Below are 24,699 nucleotides of genomic sequence, written 5' to 3'. Positions count from 1 at the left end.
GGAAGTGTCCGGCCTGGCATTGATGTCAGGCTCTACTAGGAGGCCTAGCAGGCCGCAGACAGACGGCTGGAGGTCAGTGGCTGGGTAGCCAAGGGAGGCAAGCAGCTCCTCCAACAGCAAGACGCTCCTCTGTCCCCTCTCACCGGGTGAAATGTCCAGTGGGTCGAATACTCCGCCCTGGGCAGTGTCAGATCTGCACATGCATGCCACCTCCTAGAAGCAGCACAGGCGTCCAGAGGACAAGGGCTGTGCAGAGCTGAGGGCATCCGCATCTGAGAGGAGCGGGTGAATGCGGGGAGGCTGGTGTGAGGAGGCGTGTTCCCTGAGCCTGTGTGGGAAGCCCTGAGCCACGTGGCTCCTGCAGGAGCCCCAGGAAGGCTGCGGGGGTCAGGACAGCCGGGTGCAAGGGTGCAGGGTGCGGGGACCCCTGACGCTGGCAGGAGACTGACCCACACCCCCACGTGCTTCTTCACTTAGTCCCCGCGGGAGCCCTGCTGTGGAGAGCCCAGCCTCCCATTTCTGATGCAGGGGTGATAAGAGTCTCAAAGGCCGAGCCCTGTGCCCAGGCCCACCCAGTGGGAGATCTCGCCCTGAAAGCCTCCTTGGGCCCTCCAGGTGTCGGGAGATGGCTCCTGCTAGTCAGAGCTCTGTGATTAGCAGGTAAGAAAGTGCAGTTAGAAGGGGCCCAGGTGGTGGTGCACCAGTGCAAGGACCCAAACAAGGATCTGGGTTCGAGCTCCTGGCTCCCCACCTGGGGGGGGGGAGCTTCACAGGTGGTGAAGCAGGTCTGCAGGTGTCTCTCTCTCCCTGTCTCCCCTCCTCTCTCAATTTCTCTCTGTCCTGTCCAATGAAATGGAAAGAATGGCCTCCAGGAGCAGTGGATTCGTAGTGCAGACACCAAGCCCCAGCAATGACCCTGGAAGCAGAGAGAGAGAGAAGTTGACATCAGGAGACCCCAGCAGACCTGCCCTTGTGGACGGCCACGGTGTCCCTTGCATTGGAAGCTACGAGTGGCAGGGACTTGTGTCCTCACTTCACAGTCTGCACTGACCTTAACTTCACAGATCCCCCGGCTCACCGTATCACGCCATAAATGTACAAAGCCCCTGGATCTTGGCAGCTGCCGTCTGTGCCCGATTTGCAGAGGAATAAAGGGAAGCCAGAGAGCTGGAGACACCGGCCTGAGGTCACAGAGGGAGAGTGGAGCTCACCCCGTCAGAGCCTGAACACATCTGCCTGCGGGGCCCAGGCTGTTGGCTTCCCGGGACCACAGGCTAGAGCGGCACGTGTCCCTGTGGGCCCATCTCCCGGTGACAGCCAGGAGCATAGGGCTGCACTCAGCCAAGGCCCCAGCAGCTCCATACCGAAACTCAGAAGTTGCTGGTGAGCGGGTTCCCTGGCCCTGTCGTCCCCACTTGGTGTGTTCTGCTGCTGGCTGGTTGGCTCTCCCGGGAAGAGCTGGAAGGCCTGCTGAGAGCCTTGACATTCTCGTCTGGAAGGCACGGCACCGGCAGCAGCCCAAATACTGGTTGACTCTGAAACCAAATAAAAGAAAAGGGGGCGGGTGCCAGAATGGGGGTGTTGGCAGCAAGCCTGTGCGCCTGGTCTGCTGTCGGCTTGACCAGACGGCCAGGATCAGCAGGATCAGCCTGGTTGGGCTGGGCGCAGCATAGCGGCATGCGGTGCAGGCTTTTGGCAGGGTTAGCCTGCCGGGGATGAAGATGCAGCACGCTGGAGGCCGAGAGAACAGGCTGGCATGACCAGAGTGGGCCATCTATCCACTTGCGACATTCACTGTGCTGATCGGCCCTGGCCTGGGCCCAGCAGGCAGGCGAGCCTCTTTGAACCCAGGGTCTTGAATTCAAAGCCCACCTTGAAGGCGTCAGCCAGGACGGGCGGAAGCCCGCCGTGTCCCTGGGCCATCCCTGTCGCGGGAGTAGCCAGGCAGCCTGTGGAACTGAGCGGGGCTGGCACGGCCTGGTCGGAGTGCTCCGTGGCCCCCACCTACAGGGTCACCATCTGTGAAAACACAGTGAGGCAGCGCAGGGCAGGCCAGGCGGGTTAGCGCACATGGTGTACAGAGTGCAGTCACCCCTGCAAGGATCTGGGTTCGAGCCCCCCACTCTATTCCCACTGTGGGGACCCGCAGGGGGAATAGAAAGCTTCACAAGACAGGAAAAAAGGGAGTTAGTGGGACTGCCCCCGGGGCACGTGGGGCATTACCGCATGTCTGGCCGTGCTGCGTGAGCGCAGGTTCAGCGCAGGGGCACGGGGCCGGGAGCCCGATCACCCGGAAGCGTCTGTGGCCTCCCACGCAGAAAGTCCGGGGTCTGAGCCTCCCGCCACCACACAGGAGCTACACAGGTGGCTGAGCAGTAAAGTACATGCCTTCCACGCGGGAGGTCCTGGGTTCAATTCCTGGCACTAGATGAGGGCACCAGAGGGAAAAACAGGCACATCTCTGCGGATGGTAGACCAGCGCTACAGCCTGTCTCTCCCTCTCTCTCTCCGTCTCTGTCTTTCTCTTGTCCTCTCTGTGTGTGTCTGTCTGTCTTTCTTTGTCTCTCTCTTCCTCTGTCTTTCTCTCTTAAAATAAAAACTGGGCTTGGGGTGACTGGGTGGTGGTGCACCTGGTTGAGTGTGCACATTACAGAGCACAAGGACCCAGGTTCAAGTCCCCAGACCCCACCTGCAGGGGGGAAGCTTCACAAGTGGTGAAGCAGGGCTGCGGGCGTCTCTCTAGACTCCCTCTTTACCCTCCTTCCCTTCTCGATAATAGATAAACAATATTTTTAAATAAATAAAATAGAAGCTGGGCTTAGGGAGCTGGTTCAGCGGGTCACGCCTGAGGCCCAGGGTACAGTCCCCAATACCTGCATCAGAGTCTAAACGAGAGTGTCTGGATGCCTCCCGCCTCCCGTGCCTGAGGTGCCAGGCTCTGGCAAGTGGGTCCTGGCCTTTGAGTTGGAGGCGAGAGGATGTCCTCCAGGAAAGCCGGTGCGGGGAGCCAGCTCATGTCCCGGCCCGTACGGTCGCTGGCTGGGGACGTGGACACACAAGCAACAGGTCTGTGCGGCAAGGTAGAGGGACCCAAGCTGCTTCTAACCACGACTTCTGCCCCTCTCTCTCCACCTTCCCTGTGGCGGGCGGCCATGTCCCGCAGGCTCCAGCACACCCACGGCAGGTGCGGTGGGGCAGCTGGTGTTGTGAATCAGGCCGGCGCCGATCAGAGAGCGGCTACTTCACAACACCAGGGTCTCACCCCACCACAGGCAGCGCTCCGGACGCCCCCGGCCCCGGCAGGCCCTGCACGACCAGGCTCCATCGGCTGCTCCAGGACGCCCCCCCGGCACCTGCAGGACCCGGCGTGAGGCTCCCGGTTCCCGTCCTGGGCTACGGGCTCCACGACAGACACGTCCCCAGGTGCCGTTTGCCTAGCGCTGGCAGCTGCCTCTCTCAAGGAGGGGCCCAGGATACCCTCACTCACGCCTCTGGTGTGGGGCCTCTGGTGTGGTGTGGTGTGGTGTGTGGTGATGGGACCTTTGAGGAGGGCCAGATGGAGGGAAAGGGGCCGGGTGACAGCTTGGTGGCCTGCAGGGGTGGGGAATTCCTCGGGAGGGGGGCAGCCTGTTGTAGCTGTTGGACGCTCTGGAGAGGGAGAAAATGTCCTTCTCTCTTTTTAAAAATTCATTTATTGTTGGATAGAGACAGAGAAAAATTGAGAGGGGAGAGAGACAGAGAGACACCTGCAGCCCTGCTTCACCACTCGTGAAGCTTCCCCCCTGCAGGTGGGGACTGGGGTCTTGAACCCGGGTGCTTGCACACTGTAGTGTGTTCCTTAACCAGGTGTGCCACCGCCTGGCCCTGCAAGCACCCTTCTCTGAGTAGGCGCACCCCTGGCTGTCATGCACTGTGTCCCCACACTGAATGAGAGCCAAGCACAGACCCCGAGCCCTGCCCCTCTTTTGGGTCACCCAGCTGGGTGGCATAGACAGTTGCTCCTTGTTCTTGCCTTTCTGGAAATGTTATTTCCAAACCTTATTGAAAGAACTGCATGAGGGAACCTGATTAAAAGTCTCAAAGTTAAAAATGGGGTCAAGCCCAGAGAGAATGCCGGGGAACAGTTTAAGAGGCAGGAGCAGCTCAGCTTAATTTTGCTCAGCGGATGAATCCGTGTGGACTGTACTCAGCCACCATGAGAGGTGAGAATCTTGGGGCCCCTGCGGAATCCAGACCCCAGACCCAGCCCGGGGACACAGCCTGGCCTGCCCCCAGCCCACCCCGACTGACCACCTACCCTCCGGGGAGCTGCATTTCCAAACACCCCTGCCCCTCAGACCAGCCGTCCCTCTAGAACATTGCAGACCCTCACGGAGCTGGAGTGGATAACCCCTGGCCTGAAAAGCGCCTGCGTCACCTCCAGCCCCGAGCCTCCTCCTGAAATGGCAACTCACCCACAAGTGTCTGGGCCACCACTGTTCCCTCAGAGAGGTCGGCACGGCGAGGGGAGAGCGAGTCCAGAGAGGAGGTCTGGGCGGCTGGGCAGCAGCACACCCAGTTAAGTGCACAGCACCAAGTGCAAGGACTCGGGTTCAAGCCCCCATCCCCACCTGCAGCGGGGAAGCTTCACGAGTGGTGAAGCAGGGCTGCAGGTGTCTCTCTGTCTCCCCTCCCCTCTCAATGCCTCTCTGTCCTGTTCATTCTTCTTCTTCTAGCGTTTGCCCTTCTTCCGTAGCCAGTCAACAGCGTCAGGTTGAGCCTGATGTCAAGTTTCGAGACCTCCTTTGAATCCTGTTCAATAAAACAAGGGAGAAAAGGCCCCTGCGAGTGGTGGATTCGTAATGCCGGCACCAGGCCCCAGCCAGGACCCTGGAGGGAAAAAAGGAAGTCGAGGGGGCAGTCGAGCATCTGGTTAAGTGCACATGTTACCTTGCTCAAGGACCTAGGTTCAAGCCCCCACTCCCCACCCTCGGGGGCAAGCTTCACAGGCAGGTAACTCTCTCCCTCCCCTCTCCATGTCTCTCTGTCCTGTCCAATAAAGGGAAGAAGGGAAAGATGGCAGCTGGGAGTGGCAGGTCTGTCCTCCAGGCACTCAGCCCCACTGATAACCCTGTTAGGATAAACAATAATGTGAAATGAATCTAGAGAAGTCTCCTGAGGGCGGGGGTGGGGGGAGACAGCATAATGGCTCTGCAATGAGACTCTCCGGCCTGAAGCTCCAAAGTCCCAGGTTCAGTCCCCCGCAGCACCAGAAGCCAGAGCTGAGCAGGGCCCAGATGGAAAAGAGAGAGAAAGGGAAAGAGGTAGAGACCATGGGAGATAACGCTGCCTTCAGGATCAGATGACAAAGGGGCTGCCTGCCATGCATAAGCTTAAGGTACTGGGGCTGGGCAGTGGCGTACCGGGCTGAGCACACCTGTTACAGTGCACAAGGACCCGGGCTCGAGTCCCTGGTACCCACCTGCAGAGGGAGAGTAAGGAAGCAGGGCTGCAGGTGTCTCTCATTTCCTCCCTGTCTATCTCCCTCTACTCTCCCAACTTCTTTGTCTCTGTTCAATAAATAAATAATGACTTTTTTAAGCTTATGGCATTCACTGTATACTGAATGACTTTTCTGGACTTGTTTACCTGGCTTTTGAAATTAAGTCCCAGTTCTAGCTGGTGGCAGCCTGGCCCCTGTCTCACCTGAAGGAACAGGGGCAGAGCACCCTGTCAGCCCCGCTGAGGGACCTTGAGGGAACTGCTTTGCAGAAAGACAGACTGACAATCTGTTCTCGGCACAGGGCACGTCTAGAACGTCGCCTCTTTAACCTGTGCTCATGGCAAAGAGAGGGAAACTGACCCATCCCCTGCCCAGGAGAGACAGGTGGCACCCACCGTGGCACAGATCCACCGTGCAGGGGGCTCTGCCTGGGTCCCTACACCCGTGATGTGCCCTCCTTGGGGGGGTCTGTCTCCTGGCCCCACGATGTGACCGTTGTTGGGTCTCTGTGGAGGAGAGAAGCCAGGATGTGGGGCGACCTGGCTGTGACACCCATCGCCCCGGCAGTGGCCAGGGGGGACTGGCTGGCCTGGCTGGCCGAGCAGGTGGCCCCTCCTCCCTCACCGCTCCACACACGTCCCTCCCGAAGCAGGAGGAGGACGGCCTCTCCCGAGTGGAGAACTCCCTACAAGCTCTCCAGGGGAAAGGCTACAGTTGCTCCACGCCTCCCTCGGCCCCTCAGAAAGCCCCAGGAAGTGCCTCGGCCCCCAGAGAGACCAAAGTCACTGTCTGAGAGGCAGAGGAGGCAGAGACGGGCACCAAATGGGTCAGCGTCACCAAGCCACCAACCCAGGGCCGCGCGGACCCGGCCACTGCCAAACAATCTCCGTGCCAGGGCCCGGTTGCTGCTTCTCGTTCCCGGGGTATGGTGCAGGCCAGAGCAGAGACCTAAAGCCCAGGCCCGCAGAAGGCGGAAGTCAGGAGCAGCCTGGGGTTCGAGGTGAAAGGGACCCTGGGATTGGGTGCCTGCGTTTATGCCACACTGGGATGGGTGGGCACAGGGTGTACACTAGGTGGCCCTTACCCCTCTCGCACTGCACCCAGTAGAGGCTCAGAAGGGTGAACAGTCACGGGACTGTTTGGGGGCAGGTCTGTCTGTCCAGGGCAAGGCCAGTGGCCCTGCTGTTGAGGGATAGGATGGGGGGCATAGGGCCACTGTTGAGGAAAGGACAGGGGGGCACAGGGCCGCTTTGAGGGAAAGGACGGGGGGGGGGCACAGGGCCGCTTTGAGGGAAAGGACGGGGGGCACAGGGCCGCTGTTGAGGAAAGGACAGGAGGGCACAGGGCCCCATGACCTTTGCACAGAAGGCCTCCTGGGGCTCCTTCCCAGGGCCCTGGGGAACCTGCCCCGAGCTGTTGCTTCTAGTCACACTTGCAGGAATCCTGCTTCACAGTCTGATCAGGGACCGATCCAGACACTGCACACCTGTCACACCTGCCCTCCCCAGGTTCTGCGCAGGAGAAGCTCTCAGCAGACCCTGGACAGGAACTCCGGGCACCTTCCTTCCCCACCTGCAGACAGGACTGTGCACTCAGCACTCATGCTGTCTCTTCAGGGCCCAGAGCCGTCCTGGGAAGGGAGGTGCTGCCAGGCCCCTGTTCTGCGGCTGGGGATACAGCAAGGTCAGGAAACTTGCTCCAGGGAGCAGCACAGAAAGCCACACCCTCCTGGTGTGATTGATTGATTATCATCTTTATTTATTGAACAGAGACAGCCAGATATCAAGAGGGGAGGGGAGACAGAGAGGGAGAGAGACAGACAGACACCCGCAGCCCTGCCTCACCACTTGGGAAGCCTCTCACCGGTGAGAACCAGGAGCTCGAACCCGGGTCCTTGTGCCCTGTACCATGTGTGCTCAGCCAGCTGCACCCCCGCCCGTCCCTCCTTTTCTCGAGTTGTGTTGTGTGCAGTACCTGCAGGAATACCACGGAGGCACCAGGCATAGCAGGAGAGGTGGCACTGCCCACAGACCAAAGTGTTCAAGACTCAGAAGGCTCACGGAAGAGAGTGTGAATGCCCCTCAGAATCCTGTCCCTGGAGGCAAGACAAGCACTGTCTTTTCGCAACACACTTGGAAACACAGCGCAGTGAGTCGGAGGTGAGTGCGCTCTGCACAGGCAGGTACAAGCACAGCGTCTGTGGCCACAGCCGGCACAGCAGCTCACGACGTCTGAACAGAACAGGTGGCCTCAGCAGGGCTGGGCCTCAATCCTCTCACAACGCCAGTCAGCTCACAGGGCTCCGACTGCCTTGCTGACAACCACACAGGACCCTCCCTGTCTTTCCCCTTCAACCCACCGTCCAGCTGTTCCTCACGCAAGACTGTCCCCAAGGCCTTCACTCAGTTCCCTACAGAGACACCTCCCAGGGCTGGGTGGTGGCTCACCTGGCTGGGCACACATGTTAGAGTGCACAAGGACCCAGGTTCAAGCCCCCGGTCCCCATCTGCAGGGGCAAAGCTTTGTGAGTGGTGAGGCAGGGCTGCAGGTGTCTCTCAGTCTCTCTGCCTCCCTATTTCCCACTCCCCTCTCAATTTCTGGCTGTCTCTATCCAATAAATAAAGATTTTTTTAAAAGCTCAGAGATGTCTCCCCCCAGGTGTCAGGTCCACTCTCTTGAGCAAGAGACCACCCGACCATCCCCTGGAGCTGAGTGTCAACCGTCCCCTTGCCCCGTCTGCAGAGACAGCTGCTGTGTGCTTCCCCGCATGCGGGCTCCTTCCAGGGAGGCCAGGCACCATCCCCAGCTCAGTTCACTGCCGTCTCCCCAATACCCAGGCAGAACTGGGCACGGTAGGTGCTGGCATGCGTTCATGGAATGAGTGTCTGTGAAAGCCGGCTTGGTGAAGCCTGCGGAGCAAGCTGTGCTTCTGTGCCTGTCCAGCCGGCACCTGCACCTCCCCCAGTGGCCTCCTCTTGTCTGTTCCATGCCGGCTAAGCCCTTGCAAGCTGGGAATTCAAGCCCAGTCACTTTACCAGAATGGACGACACAGCCCTCAGGCAAGGGTTCTCCAGAGGGCAGTGGGCACTGTCTCAGAGCCTGTCACTGGCCAGCCCAGGCTTTCTGGATGGGTCTTTTTAAAGATTCAGATGAGGGGCCAGGTGGTGGTGCACCTGGCTGAACGCACATGTTAAAATGTGCAAGGACCAGGGTTCAAGTCTCCGGTCCCCACCTACAGGAAGGAAGCAGGGCTGCAGGTGTCTCTCTGTCTCTCTGTCTCTCTCCCTCTCTCCCTCTCTTTCTCTCTCCCCCTCCCCTCTCATTTTCTCTCTGGCTTCATCCAATAGACAAAAGTTTTTAAATATTTATTTTCCCTTTTATTGCCCTTGTTTTATTGTTGTAGTTTTTACTGTTGTTCTTGATGTTTTCATTGTTGGATAGGACAGAGAGACATGGAGAGAGGAGGGGAAGATAGACAGGGGGAGAGAAAGACACCTGCAGACCTGCTTCACCGCCTGTGAAGCGACTCCCCTGCAGGTGGAGAGCCGGGGGCTCGAACCAGGATCCTCTGCACCACCTGCGCTTAACCTGCTGCGCTACCGCCCGACTTCCCAATAGATAAAATTTTTAAGAATTTTTTTAAAGATTCAGAGGAGCTGCTAGGCTGCCTCCCAGAGCCCCAGAGCAGAGCAGGCTGCCAGGCACACACTCGCACAGCACCGCCAGCTTCAGAGCCCTGCACTCCCAGCAGCACAGACTCGCCCACTCAGTGCCCTGTTTGCTCAGAAGAACAGCAAGCTTCAGGAGTGCAGGCTCCGTCTGCTCTGTTCTTGCCTCCGCACTACAGAGAAGCTGTTTGACAGCCCCCCTGCCTCACCCGGTGCCCTGCTCAGTTCTGGTACATTCCACATCCGCAAAGAGACACGTAGCAGATTCAGAGGTGAAGGCCAGGTGGGCGACACCACCGGCTTGAGGGCAGGGTCTTGGTGAAGCCTGTTCCTCTGGAGTGAAGTGGTAGGAGGCACAGGACCCAGAGAAGCAGGTTCCACTCTCACTGGCGGCCAGAAGCACTCCTTCTTCCTTCCTTCCTTTTAAATAGTGATAATGACTAATGAGACTGTAAGATCACAGGGGTACAACTCCACACAGTCCCCACCACCAGAGTCCGTGTCCCATGCCCTCCATTGGAAGCTTCCCTATTTCCCTAATTCTCTGGAATTAGTGAGCTTTTGTTTTGCTGTCAGCACACCACTGTTCACATCAATAAACTCCTGTCAAATTCTGTTCCTTGTAAGAGTACTCAGGGAAGGGTGTTTCTTGGGCCCAGTGGTTAGCAGAACACTTTGAGAATTGACTCCCAGCAAATATATGTAAATATAGACAGGGAGTTACAGAAATAATAGTCAAGGGGCTGGGTGGTGATGCACATGGAACAATGTGCAAGGACCCAGGTTCAAGCCCCCAGCCCCCACCTGCAGGGGGAAAGCTTCACGAGTGGTGGAACAGGGCTGCAGGTGTCTGTCTCTCTCCCTCTCTATGTCCCCCTCCCCTCCCAACTTCTGGCTGTCTGTATCAAAAAAGAAGAAGAAGGAGAAGGAGAAGGAGAAGGAGAAGGAGGAAGGAAGGAAGGAAGGAAGGAAGGAAGGAAGGAAGGAAGGAAGGGAGGAACCTGTGACCTTGGGAAAACTAATACAGCTTCCAATGGAGTGAATAAAAATACAGAGGCCTGGTGGTAGGAATGCTGTGGGATTATACACCTATCATGTCATACTTCTGTGCATCAATATTAAGTCACTAATAAAATTTAAAAATATAAAATAACAAAAAAAATTTCACTGCCCTTTTAGATGTATAAAAAAACAAAAGCTCTGAAAACTTTGAACAGTTTGGGGTGTGGGGAAGAGAGAGAGAACTGTCTCCCTTCACTGCCGCCCTGAGCTCTTCGTCCAGGGTGTCAGAAGGTGCCTGCCGTCAGAAGCCTGGAACCACCCGCTGGCCGTCGGGTTTCATGGAGACTAACGGGAGAGGAGAGCATGCCCCTGCCCTGCCCCTGCACCTGCTCCCTCCTGCCTAAATCTCAGAGCTTCTTTGGCTCAGTGACCTTACGCTGAATCCCGGGCCCTCGTCCTCCAGGCGGCAGGCCTGGAGCCATGCAGGTTTCTCCAAAAGCACTGGCCTGGGTGCAGGTAGTTTAAGTCCTCTCTCTCTCTCTCTCTCTCTCTCTCTCTCTCTCACCAAAAGAAAACCACAGCTCACTCGATTGCTCTTCTCCCCGCCCAGATGAAGGCCAGCTCAGAACACTCAGACAGCCCTTCACAAGAGGCCTTGGAATTGGGTCACTTTCTCAACAGCTAACTTACCTTTCTGCCTTTCAGACCTAAGTGCCTCAGGCCAGACCAGCCGCTTCTGCTGGCTGGGACGGCGGGCGGCCGGGCAGCAGGCGGGCGGCCTGGCCAGGAGGCCGCTGAGTGTGGCGGGATGCGCGGAGCCCGTTCTCCTTGAGGGGTGACTTTGCTTTCAGAAGTGGAAGCCCTGCCTGTCAGCACCAGCGACTCTGCTGAAGACTGCTGCTGGGGAGAGCTGTTTGCTCACAGGGCCAGCGAGGAATGAAGGGCCTCTTGGAAGAAGTCTTCACCCGGAGAGGGGTCGCCAACTGCCAGCTTCTTGCCCGTGGGGGGGATGACACCGCCTCCCTCGCCTCCAGAGGGACTGAGCTCCTCTTGCCCCCAGCATCGCTTCTGAAAGGGCAGTCTGTGGGGGTGCGGGCGGCGGTGCTCTCGGTCTGAGTGCACAGACCACCAGGCACAAGGACCAGGGTCTGAGCCCCCATCCCCACCTGCAGGGAGGAAGCTTCATGAGCAGTGAAGCGGGTCTACAGGTGCCTCTCTCTTTCTCTCTCTCTCACCATCTCTCCTCCCCTCTCAGTTTCTCTCTGCCCTGTCAAATAAAAATAAAGTTGAAAGGAAAAAAAAAAAGGAAAAACAGCCTCCGGAAGCAGTGGATTTGAAGTGCTATAGTACCGAGCCCCCAGCGATGACCCTGGAGGCAAAAATAAATAAATAAGAGAGAGAGAGAGAGAGAGAGAAAGGGCACCTTGCACAGTGCCTCTCTGTCCCTCCTCTCTTCGTCCCAGACACCTCCCTTGCAGCCCGCCAGCAGTGTTTCCAGAGCTGGACCTCAGGACAAAGCCCCCCCCCCCCCCCGCCCCGCCCCGTGAATCGCAGATGCTGCTGTGCTGCAGGTCAGGGAGGGAAGAGCCGGGCAGCACCCCCGCCCCGGCCCAGCCAGTGGGGAAACCTGCCTTCCTTCCCAGACGCCCACCCGGGAGCTCTGCCCTCGGGGGCTGGGGGCTAGGAGGCTGCTGCAGAGCCCCCGTGCCCAGAGGCACATCTCACGCTGGCTGACAGGCTACTGGGGGTGTGGGGCTATTTTTATATAAAATCCCGCTTGCCATAGTAACATCCACATGACCCAGTCCTTATTCTAACTCACACAGAAAACTCCTTGGGAAGGGAGGAAGGGAGGAAGGGAGGAAGGGAGGAAGGGAGGAAGGGAGGAAGGGAGGAAGGGAGGAAGGGAAGCCCTGGAGAGCAGCCCTGGGAGCCGCACGCAGTGGGTGGCAGGCAGCAGCCCCAGCCAGGAGGAGCCGGTGTGGCCGGTGTGGGAAGCTGCAGACGGGCATGTGAGGGGCTGGCAGCGCTCGGGGTGCTTGTTCACTACGGGTCCTCTGGGAGACCCGAGCCTTCCTCTGTGAGGCCTCTTCCTCCAGGGGTCGAGATGGGGCTGGGACCCTGGCCCTGACGTAGGCTGAGAGGTCACAGGTTCAGAGAGCGGGTTCATAGGGTGGGCACAGGCTGCAGCCCCCGGGGCCGTGCGCCAAGGAGTCAGGAAGCAGGGAGGTCAGGTGCCCCACCCCCAGCTCGCCCAAGGAGAAAGGAATTGACTAGAAAAGGGTTTACGGTCCAGAGGGAGGTGGTGCACCTGGTTAAGCGCACCGGCGCTTAAGCACACGTAGTACTAGATGCAAGGACCTGCACCTGGACCTGGGTTCGAGCCCCCGGCTCCCCATCTGCAGGAGGGAAGCTTCACAAGTGCCACAGCAGGTCTGCAGGTGTCTCTCCTTCTCTTATCTCCCCCTCCTCTCTCAATTTCTCTCCGTCCTATCAAATATAAACTTTAAAGTTAAATGGGAAAAAATGGCCTCCACGAGCAGTGGATTTATAGTGCAATAACCCTGGGGGCAGAAGAAAAGACCAGAGGGAGAGCCTCCCTTCCGGCCAGCGCCAACAGCATGCCCTCCTCACCCGTCTGCATGCCGTTAGCACCCTCTCGACCGCCCCATTCACGGGCCCAGAGCTGGTCTAGTTAACATCCGGGACCCTCAGGGACTTAAAGCCCCATGCAGAAGGAGGGGCAGAGGTCTCGTGACTGACGTGGTTCCGTGTGGTGGCCTCACAGCAGGAGTCACCCGCAGCCGTTTGGTCAGCAGTCTGGGGGCAGAAGCAGGTCGGCCACAGTGGGACCAGCCACACTGTGCCTTGTCCTCCTCGTCATTCAGCACTTTTTTTATATATTTATTTATTTTTTTATTTATTCCCTTTTGTTGCCCTTGTTGTTTTATTGTTGCAGTTATTATTGTTGTTGATGTCGTCATTGTTGGATAGGACAGAGAGAAATGGAGAGAGGAGGGGAAGACAGAGAGGGGGAGAGATAGACAGACACCTGCAGACCTGCTTCACCCCTTAGGAAGTGACTCCCCTGCAGGTGGGGAGCCGGGGGCTCGAACCGGGATCCTTACACCGGTCCTTACACTTCGCACCACGTGCGCTTAACCCGCTGCGCTGCCGCCCGACTCCCCGTTCAGTGCTTTTACGGCCTGGCAGCTCACACTGGACACTGAGCACGCAGGAGTGCCCGGCAGGGACCCTCCCAGAGCCGCAGTCTCACGTGGCCCACCGACAGGCCCCTGCTCCCTGCACTGCCCTCCGTGACCTGCCCAAGCTGGCCGCACAGGCAGGACCAGAACCAGCTCTGACTCTAGACATCAAGCGATGGAAACCAGCACTCAGGGACTGCCGTGCCGGGAGACAGCGGCAGAAGGACCCGTGGGGGTGGAGGTGTGCTGCAGGTGGACGTGAAGGTTCAACACCCTCCCCCCAGTCACTCCCCTCCAGGGCGTGTTTTGACAGCAAAGACGTGAAGGCGCTGCCAGACCCATACAGACGGGTCCAAGCTCTTTGGTTTCAAGCGTGGCTTTTAGTCTCTTGTCTCAGATCTGAAATGGCTGTGGTGGATTCTGTCAGCACCCGCCCACAGCAACATGGCTTCCTGAGCAATCTGCCAGGGGACAGTGTCAGAAGGTTCACAGCTGCCTCCCTGTGAGCTCAGCGGTGAGCTCAACTGCCAGGGTGGCACAGCCTCTGGTGCCAGGACACAGCAGCCTCAGCCCTGAGATCAGGGAGACACTGAGCCGCCCTGCCCCTAGGTGAGGTCATTCTGACACATGTTCCACAGGGTGCTCCCGGGGGCCGAACAGAGGCACACCCAGTTAAGTGCACTAGTACTAAGCCCAAGGACCCAGGTTCGAGCCCCCACCCTCCACCTGCAGAGGTGGATGCTTCATAAGTAATGAAGCACATCTGCAGGTGTCTCTCTGTCTATCTCTCCCTCCTCTCTCGATTTCCGTCTCTCTGTCTCCCCCTCCTCTCTCAATTTATCTGTCCTGTCCAATAAAATGGGAAAAATGGCCTCCAGGAGCAGTGGATTCATGGAGCAGGCACCAAGCCCCAGCAATAATAACCCTGGAGGCAAAAAAAAAAAAAGAAGAAGAAGAACTAGCATCCCTCCATCAAAGTCCACTGGCCTCTTGCAGCCCTGGCGCTCCCTTCAGCCTGAAGGACAGCCTCCCGTGTCCCCGTGTGGAGACCTCTCCCACTCAGCACGCTGAATACAGCGTCGCGGCCAGGCTCCACTTCCTCTCACCCCGCAGGTTCATGGCGCCTTCCTGTGGCCCCAAGAAAGCTTCCCTGAGGGAGGCTCTCTGTCAGATCTGACCTACCTCAGCACCTGAAAATAATGTTCCACTGTGAGCCAATCTGCATAAACCGGGACCGTCCCCCTGCCATGGGGAGGGTGAGCCGAGTGGGGCCGGCACCCAAGTTGGCTGCCCGGGGAGAGTCCAGCGCAGCCCTTCCCCTGCTGCCCCCTCCAGGCTTTGCCTCCTCTTCAGCTTCTGTTTCTGCCCTTTAAATGGCACTCAGAGCTTTAAAATAGATGCCAAGGCCACACACCGGCCAACATGCTGAATGTGGGTCATTTTTCTGATCTGAGTGAAACCAGTAATTTTGTTTCATCTGTTGGCTTTAATATCTAGTTCTGCAGGCTTCTTTGATTATTTTCAGTAAAAAAAAAAAAAATTGTAATACACACGAAAGAATATTTGAATCGGAAAATTAAAGAGAGGTCTGCCTCCTCCACCTTAGCCATCCCCCCCACCCCAAGAGCAGAGTCTCGGGGCTTGGCAGTGGGACATGTGATTAAGCACACAAGTTACCATGTGCAAAGACCTGGGTTCAAGCACCCAGTCCCCACTTGCATGGGGAGAAGCTTCATGAGTGATGAAGTAGTACTGCAAGACTCTCTCTCTCTCTCTCTCTCCTCCCCTCTTGACTTATGTCTCTATCCATTAAGATAAAAATAAATAAAATATTTTTAAAAGAGCAGAGAATCTAAAACTTTAGTATAGATGGGAGAGGGAGAGGGGATCTTTTTAAATGACGTTGCTTAGTCCACTCCAGGATTTTAGGTTTTCAGATGACATTTTTAAGCGGAGTGCTGGTCATTCTTTAGATTTTCACCTTGTTCCTTTGGCTCTGAGTTATCCAAGAGAGCTGCCCCTGGGACACCACTGTGCCCACCTCTGCCCTCAGCCCCCAGAGACATGCAAGCAGGTCAGAGAATGCTGCAGCTTTGCCTGTCAAAGTCAGTCTGACATTTCAAAGAGCCATGTACCTCAAGAACTCAAAGCCCTCTTACTCAAACCAGCGTGTCCATTTCTGTTCTCTTGCATGAATATGCGGTTTTAAAATCCATGGTTATTCGCAGCTGCTCCGGAATCCTAAGGTAGCTGTAATGCACATGGCCCAGAGGGCGGCTCTGATCACGTCAGATGCTACAGAGGGCAGACAAGGCAGGCCCTTGCAGGGAATTCTGTGGACGTGCAGCGTGGTCCGCACGTAGGCTTCTGGTCTCTTGGGAGTGTCCGGACACCAGAGGGGAATGTGCTTACCCTCATCTGAAATCCAGAGCTTGTTCTGCTCAGAAGCACCCCACCTGCATACTGCCCAGACGGCTTGTCCAGCACAGTATCGTCTCCATTCAGAACAATATTCAGAAACAAAAAAGCAGCATCAAAATAGCTAATAATAAAAGCAACGTCTCGAAAAAAAACTCACTAAGCAGATGGGTCCAGAGATCCCCTCTCAGCACGACCCAGCCAGCACCAGCTCCCAGAGAGGCGGCTCTGTCATGGGCTTCCATTCTTCATGGCCTTCCCAGCCAGAGCTAGCTCCCTCCTGGTCAGAGGTCAGGGGTCAGGGGTCAGGACACCCCTGTTCTGGCTGCTGCTTCCAGATGCTGTTGCAGGCCTAGCCAATAAGGAGAGAGGACCTGGCTTCTTTCCACATGAAGACCCCAAATCTCACGGGTCGGGTGGCGGCGCAGCGGGTTAAGCGCACGTGGCGCAAAGCACAAGGACCAGTGTTAAGGGTCCTGGTTCGAGCCCCGGCTCCCCACCTGCAGGGGAGTCGCTTCACAGGCGGTGAAGCAGGTCTGCAGGTGTCTGTCTTTCTCTCCCCCTCTCTGTCTTCCCTCCTCTCTCCATTTCTCTCTATCCTGTCCAACAACAATGACATCAATAACAACAACAGTAATAACCACAACAATAAAAAAGGCAACAAAAGTGGGGGAAACGGCCTCTAGGAGCAGTGGGTATATGGTGCAGGCACCGAGCCCCAGTGATAACTGGAGGGAAAAAAAACAATCTCGTCTGCTATTCTTTTACCTTTGGGTTCCTGTTGATTAAACTATTTGTCCTGCTTTATAACTCGCTGCCTATAAGCTGCCAAGTCGCAGATGCTACCATGACGCCACCCTGACCTCCCTGGGCAGACGGCCTCACCATGTGTCCTGGAACCTCCCCTCCCCAGAGCCCTGCCCCACTAGGGACAGACAGAGACAGGCTGGGGGTGTGGATCCACCTGCCAACACCCATGTCCAGTGGAGAAGCAGTTACAGAAGCCACAACTCCCACTTTCTGCTCCACATAAAGAGTTCTGGTCCAGACTCCCAGAGGGATGAGGAACAGGGAAGCTTCCAATGGAGGGGATGGGACACGGAACTCTCATGGGGGAAATTGTACCCCTGTTACCTTATAGTCTTACTAATCATTATTAAATCATTAATATAATGTTAAAGAGAGAGAGGGAGAGACACAAAGGAGAGAGAGAGAGTTCCTGAGGTTAGCAGCAGAGCCCTGCCCCACTAAGGAAAGAGAGAAACAGGCTGGGGGTGTGGATCCACCTGCCAACACCCATGTCCAGCGGAGAAGCAGTTACAGAAGCCAGAGCTCCCACCTTCTGCTCCCCAGAAACAACCTTGATCCTCCTCCCAGAGGAGGAGAAGTGACAGGAGGGAAGGAAAGACAGAGAGGGGGAAAGAAAGACAGACACCTGCAGACCCACTTCACTGCCTGTGAAGTGACCTCCCCTGCAGGTGGGGATCTGGGGGCTCGAACCGGGATCCTTACACTGGTCCTTGTGCTTCTGCGCCATGTGCGCTTAACCCGCTGCGCTACCACTCGGCCCCTAGTTAATCATTATTAAATCACTAATAGAAAAAGAAAGGAGAGAACCATGAAGTCAGGCAAATTCTTACTTGTTAAGTGGCCCTGGGAAACGGGTGGGAGGGAAAATGGGTCAGGAAGGGCTCCTTATCACACTAGTTACACCTTGGCGTCACAGCAGCTTAGGGACACCACAGAGATAGTCTAGGAGCTATGGACAAATACCACCCCCCAAAAAATGTGGGTACTCCTTAATTCAAGCCTATTCCCAGGAGCTTTATTTATTCCCCAGAACTAGGGGCCTTCCCACAGGAGAAAAAATGTGCCTGCTGCCAGAAGTCCTGGTGGCCAGGTGCACAGAGCAAGGAACACATCAAGGACTGAATGTCTAGGCTAGCAGGATCCGACTTCTTTGTCAGATCAGAGCCCACTTCCTATCTGCAGTGAGATGAAGGAAAGAAAGGGAGTGACTGGTGCCAGGAGCCATTTCTCTGCTTGATAAGCTTTGAAACAATGGAAGCCCTCGAGACAAGTTTACTCACTCATATCCTAAAATTTTTCTCATTTTTTTACAAGCCTTTTAAAATTTTAACGCTTTACCTGCCATAGTGAGAGCACTTTACTGGCTCCTGCATTGTTTAATTAAGATCCTGCTATTCAGACTTTTAAGATTAATCTCCATTGATAAAAGCCAATGCTCTCTGGCAGATTGATGCAATTCACCTGCCCATGTTTAGTAAACAAAAACATTTTTTCTTTCTCAGTTGGTATTTTTTCCAAATTTATGTGGGCTACAGCTCAAACAAGAAAAACTAAAACCCTTAAGCTTAATTAATAAAAAAAAAAGAAGGGGAATGCACCCCCCAGTATTCAGTTGGCTAAAGTGTCAATGAAGTAACTATACTAAACCTTTTTAATATTTACAAAAACTCGAATTTTCCATTTATTATATCTCATTGGCAAAGCCACCCACCCTTCCAGCCATAGAGACATATTCTTTTTCCTTTTTCAACACTGGATGTCCATGTTTGTTTTCCTTTTATTATGGTGGATGACATTATTGCTCTTGCAAAATCCACACAGTCCCTGTTGGCAAGTCCTTACCACAAAGGACACCATGGCAGTATATACTCCAGCTAACCGCACCAGCCTATCCAAGTCTTCTCTTTCTGCTGACCTACCACTGCTGACTTCATCTTTGCATGTTCATTGACTGCTCACTTCTCAAAATATTCCTCATGTTCAAGGAACCTCACCTAATGTGTATGCACCTCCTCTGTGTTTTGGTACAACACCATCCTATATTTTCATGTCAATTCTTCTCTATCTGGTCCTTGCCTCCTAGTTTTGCTTGTTCCACAGCTGACCCTCTATGAAGAAGAAAAATTTCATCAGTTGGTGCTGACAACCACCAGAGGACCAGACGTGCTGTTCCTTCCCCTGGACATAACATCCACTGACTGCTTCCCTTAGACTTGCTGGTGGCATGCTAGGACACTCTATATATTCCTCCCATGAATTTTCTAACAAATTACAACAGGTTATAGACTCTACCACAAATAGTCTTGAGTCACTACAGAGCCCCTTATGGGACCCTTGATTAGTCTTTTGTTAATGATTACCTTAGGACCTTTTATTTTCAATAAGATTACTGATTTTATAAAATGGCAGATTGACTCCTTGGCATCAAAACCCTTAAAAATACATTGTCACAGACTTGATTTGGCTGACAGAGGCCTGGCTGAACCTGAGGGTGACAGACCTCCTTTTCGGATGGCATAAAACTCAGAATTATGCATTGAGACATCCAACCTTGGCAGGGCAAGGACACCAGTAAGGGGTGCGAGGCAAAGCACTGCAGGGGGAGGACCCTACATAGTCCGCCTCTGAGTCCCCCGTGAAGCAAACCTGATTTGCATGGAGGTTGGTGTCAGCAACAAAAATTGTTTGCCTGGAAACTGTGGCTCTGCCTCCCCTCCCCAAAAAGACACCAAGAGCCTTATAAGATGTGGGAAGATTGGTTTTACATTCACCCCGTGGGAGGAATTGGGTCAATACTTCTTCCCTCTGGTTAATGCCCACCAAATCTGCTGTTAAGGTCTCTACCCCTCACCCCCAATTTCCTGCCTCAGTTAAATTGTAATGAAGGGAGGAGATGCCAGGAGCCATTTCTCTGCTTGATAAGCTTTGAAACAATGGAAGCCCTCGAGACAAGTTTTCATTTCCCTCACGGGCAGGCCATTTCCCCTCAGGTAGGCCATTTATCAGAAAACAAGTGACACACCACATAGTTGTGGTAACAAACATGATTTCGGCCATTGTATGTTGCAGGGAACATTCCACCCTGATGATTGCTCCCCCTCCTCCAGCACTTCCCCCCTTCCCCAAAGCCTTATAATGCCTGTGAACACAATAAAATTTTGCAGCTTGATCAGAATCCTGTCTTGCTGTCATTCTTTCATGTCTCTTGTCCCTGTCATTCCAGGTCCCGAGGTTCCTAGCCCCTGTTCACCACCCCGCTGGCTGGGGCAGACTGGAGAGAAAACTCCCCTCTTAACAGCATATTTCCGATGTAGCAATTTTCAAGTCAGAGGAAGAAGTGCTATTTCCAGGGGAAGACAAGTGCTATGAAGCACCGCTGTGACTTCCCACAGCTGGAGTAAGTTGCGTCCTGTTCATAGGTCCCTCAGAATAGTTCAGGGAGGCGTCACTGCTTGCCATTCACAGGAAAGAGAGCAGGGAGCCCGTGCTGGCAAGCCTTGCGCAGCAGACTCTGGGGACAGGGCAAACCCCACTAAGTGCACAGGTCACCTAGGAGCACTGTGCATTTCAAAAGTCTGAGAAACACTGTCTGCATGAGCGAGGCCTAGAGACTGAATCACCAGACAGCAGGACTCTGAGGAAGTGTGTGACAGCCACTGTGTGATTTCAAGGGCAGGGCACTGCAAGACGATGTGTGTTGGGGGGTGGGCCAGGAGATAGCCCCTGAGCATCACAACATACTTTCATACCTGGGGAACCAAGGGTGTCAGGTTCAGTCCCCATCACCACTATAAGCCAGAATTAGTACTCCAGGAAAAAAAAGAGAGGAAAGGAAAGATAACAAAAATAAAATACAGCTTGTTGAGCAAGCCAGCCTCCCTCAATGCCAGGCTGGTCCCGTCTAAGTAGCCAGCCTTTGGTCTCCAAACTCTCCAGAGATGACTCGTATACTTTTCCTCCAGTTCCCCCAGAAGCCAGAATTCATCTAATGTGACCCAAAGCCTTCATTGCCAGTTACATAGACCATCCAGTGGCCAAAGCTCCCAGACAAACAGACACTCCTACAGGCAGGACATCCCAGGGGGGGCAAGATCTTTCTTGCCAAAGCCAGATGAACAAAGGCTGACAATTTCCTGGGTCTGGTCAGTTCTTTACTACACAGACACTGGTAGTTCCTGTCTCCTGGTCTCACCGTCATCAGAGGAGCTGCCACAGGTCTGCCTACTGATGGTCTCCAGTCCAGACTCCACTGCTCTGAAGGCCAAGATGCTCTCATGAATCACTTGGCGGGGTTGCCTACGGATTTTTATCCCAGTTAGTGGGAATTTTCATCTTTTCTGCCAGAAATAAAGCTGTATGTGAGTCGGGGGGGGGGGTGCCACAACCCTCCTGAAAGAATACTTGTGCGGTCCTCAACTCCCACACAATCTCCCCAAAATCCAAATAAAACATGCATCCTCAGGTCCTAGATGAGAGACTGTGGGCTCTTAGCCTAGAGGAAGCACTCACTGAGCACAGTTACCATTCACTCTCTCTCTCCTCTCTCTCTCTCTCTCTCTATCTCTCTCTCTCCCTCCCTCTCCCTCTCCCTCTCCCTCTCCCTCTCCCTCTCCCTCTCTCATCTTTATTTATTGGCTAGAGATGGCCATAAATTGAGAGGGAATGGGGTGGTAGACAGGGAGAAAGAGAGACCCCTGCAGCCCTGCTTCACCATTTGCAAAGCTTGCCCCCTGCAGGTGGGAACTGCAGGTTCAAACCCAGGCCTTTGCGCACCATGACAGGTGCAGTCTGCCAGGTGTGCCGACAACTGGCCCCACAGTCACTGTTCTCTGCTCAGAGAAACAGACATGCAGTAAGTGGAGAGGAATCAAAGCTACTGATATAATATCCCTTTCGCACATTTTTATTCCGACTTGATTTTTCACAACAAATGTGGAGTATTTAAGAGTTTGTTTCTAGGAGTCTAAAGATTAAACTGTAGCTCTGTCCTGTTTGGCTGATCATCGTAAGTATAGTATGTTTCAAAAAAATTGAGTAAAATCAAGTATTCCTGCAGTACTAACAGGCTGTGACTGCTCAGGGTGTCTGGAGGAGAGAGAGAGGAGAAAGAGAGAGAGAGAGAGGAAGGGAGAGGATGGAGGAGGGGGGGAGGGAGAGGACCACAGTAGTTTGCAGGGTTGGTGACAGGTCTCAGCCCTTGGTGTATATTAAAAAACATCTTGCTATATAAATAGGTTTGTCACCTAGAGAATTTATTTTATAATCTCCTACAAAGTTTGACTCTATTTCTTAATTAATCCAACAATCAAGTATTTACATTATTATTTTTCCTCTCCAGAACTTTTTTTTGTTTTTTTAGAATCCCCTTCTGCTCATGTCAGATGAGCAGAGTCGTGCCTGAAATCAGACCCCAGGAGAGGCAGATCAGAATCTGAAACACCAGAGCAGAAGAGGAAACTCCCAAAACCACCCCCACATCACAGACAGAGAGGAGCAGCCACTCTTGTCACAGACATCACCTGCCGCCTTCCTCCCTCCCCTTCTGGAAGTGCCTGTGACAGAGGCTCATGGACACGGAACTTGTTTCACCACAGGTCCTGGCCTCTCTTCCCAACCCCCAAATCCAAGGAGTTATGAAAACACAGACATATGTAACTTGCTTAGTTACAGACCTTGCCCTGGACTGACAAGAGGCTGTTTTCAGCCTTTGTGCCGCTGGGTGTGAATATTCCTGGGCCTGGATGCAGAAACAGCAGTAAGCCTGGTTACAGGGCGCTCCCCCAGCTCCATGGGGAAGTCCAGTGATGTCACGTCGGTGCTGGATGGCCTTCCTGGCCTTCCTAGATCTACAAATGGGTCTGCATCTAGAGACACCTCTAGGCTTTTGAGTGAAAGCTTGCAGATTTGACTTTTTAAAAATGAGAGTGCAGATAACACTTGTCAGCTACTCTCTTTCTCTCTCTCTCTCTTTAATTTTGTGTTTTTATTTATTGGATGGAGACAGTCAGAAATCGAGAGGGAAGAGGGAGGTAGAGAGGGAGAGAGACAGAGAGACACCTGCAGCCCTGCTTCACCACTCATGAAGCTTTCCTCCTGCAGGTGGGGACCAGGGGCTGGAACCCAGGTCCTTGTGCCCTGTGACTTGTGTCTGGCCCCGGCTGCAGATTTAGAATAAGTGTTTGCTTCATCTCAAGGATAAGAAAACAGATGCGAAGTCGCTGGCCCAAGATCACACAATAAGCTGCAAACCATGAACTTGGATAGAGCAACTGTGTTGATTTGGCCTCCAGCTGGCAAGACTTTGCATAAAACAGTCCAGGAAACTGATGACACCTAGAGGGAAACTGAAGATTAGGGGCAAGAAGCACTGCCTCTGGCAAAGTTACGCTGTAAGATTTCTGACTGGCGCCCGGAGAGGCCTTCCATCTCCCACTTCAAGGAAACTGCCCTCTGATGCCAAGGAGAGACACTTCTCATTCCTCAAAAGCAGGGGGACTTGACAAAGAAGTTGCCTGGCAGAGAGGGGAAGAAAAGCCCACCAAGCCCCAATCAAAACAAATCATTTTTTGCATATTAATCAGGCTCCTGGTTGAAACTGTGCTTACTGCTTCAAGAGATGAATATTAAAAGCAAAGCACTGCTAATTTAAGCACAGAATTTCTTTTTTAATGTACCTAAAAACAGCCATGTTTGAGCTGTTCTCCGTGTGCCAGCCACCCACTCAAGCCAATGGGGGTGCCTGGGCTGGGGGCTCCAGCGTCTTGGCATTTGATTACTCGCTGGGGGAAATGAGACCAGACATCATCCCCTGTCGTCTGTGGGGTCCGGTTTTCACGAATCCACCTTGACTTGCTCTGGCCTCCCTCATAAGCAAGAGCGACACTCAAAGAAGACCCTACCTTGCGACCAAGCACGAGCTGTCCTGGAGTCCCTGGAAGGCCACCTCCTCCATGGGTCAGCCCTACTAAACAGAGCGGCTGGTTTCATCACGAAGCCCCGTGTGTGAACTGTCAGAGCCCTGCCCATATGGGCCCTCCAGGAACTTGCAGACTTCCTGTTGGAGAACCAAAGCAAGGGACTCTGGGAAGGATATATATATATATATACTCTTTTCCACCTCACACCTATAAGGTCCCCGGATCAGACCCCCCCACCCCCCCACACACACACACAGGAAAGAGTTTATCACACTTCTTTGAGCCTTAAGGTCCCTGCAGACCTGCAGAAGACTTGTGGGCAAAAGTCCTCAAAGGGCTGGTGGGTTGGGCTGCTAAGCCCGTGGCAGGGTTTTTGCCTCACACCTCCCAAGTCCTGGGATTGGATCCCCCCACCCACCCAGGAAAGAGTTTTTCACGCTTAATTCAAGCCTTAAGGGCCCTGCAGACCAGCGTGAGGTTTGTGGGCAAAAGTCCCTATATTTTTTGAGTTCTGATAAAACTTGTTAAGGATGGTGACATCCGAACTTCATGTCATTTTTTATCTCTCACGAAATAGTGTTCTTTCAGTGATTTTCAACGTTTGCATATATAAACGACTATCATCATCATCATCATCATTATTATTCAGAGCTCTTCAGTGGGATCGGGTAAAGATGTGACCTGGCCTGAAATTCCTCCTTTCTGAACTGCTTCTTCTCCTTTGTCAGCTCCTTCCCTAACTGCCTTCCTGGACTCTCCTGGGAGCTCATCTCAAGATAATCACTGCTTCTGCATTATTCCGCCTAACACCATTGTGCCCCAGGCTTTGATATCTCAGCACAGAAGCTATATGTTATGCTTCAAGGTGGATAATGAATTGTTAGTAAACCTTCTCAAGTTTTGAAAAAGGTCTAACTCATTTGACAGTGAACTATGCCAGAGCCAGGAAGCGGCACCTCGCCAAGTTGAGGAGCACACATGTCAGCATGTGCAAGGACTCGGGTTCAACCCCCCCAGCCCCCAGTCTCCAGGGGAAGCTTCGTAAGTGGTGAAGCAGGGCTGCCGGTGTCTCTCTTACTCTCTACCTCCCCTCCCTCTCTCAGTTTCTCTCTGTGCCTGTCTTTCTTCTTGTTAGAGGCTTGGATGGCACAAAAGTCCATCCACTGCAGAGGTGAGCAGTTACTGAGAGTTCTGTT

The 24,699-nt window shown here is 54.2% G+C and overlaps 1 protein-coding gene and 1 long non-coding RNA gene across 3 annotated transcripts in view; both read right to left on the bottom strand.

Moving 5' to 3' along the window:
• ZNF445 (zinc finger protein 445) overlaps positions 1 to 24,699 on the bottom strand; it is a 286,584-nt gene that overhangs the window by 17,599 nt on the left and 244,286 nt on the right. The gene's annotated exons all lie outside the window — the stretch shown is intronic.
• Positions 1,574 to 23,573, bottom strand: LOC132542110 (uncharacterized). Its single transcript, XR_009553258.1, has 3 exons — positions 23,486 to 23,573; positions 2,874 to 3,039; positions 1,574 to 2,424 (listed from the first exon to the last, which is right to left on the bottom strand). It is a non-coding gene; the product is annotated as an uncharacterized LOC132542110 (long non-coding RNA).

The sequence above is a fragment of the Erinaceus europaeus genome, chromosome 12, assembly GCF_950295315.1.
Source record: "Erinaceus europaeus chromosome 12, mEriEur2.1, whole genome shotgun sequence".
Classification (NCBI taxonomy): Eukaryota; Metazoa; Chordata; class Mammalia; order Eulipotyphla; family Erinaceidae; genus Erinaceus; species Erinaceus europaeus.
The sequence above is the reverse complement of the archived record's forward strand: the minus strand, read 5'-3'. Positions and strand labels throughout refer to the sequence as shown.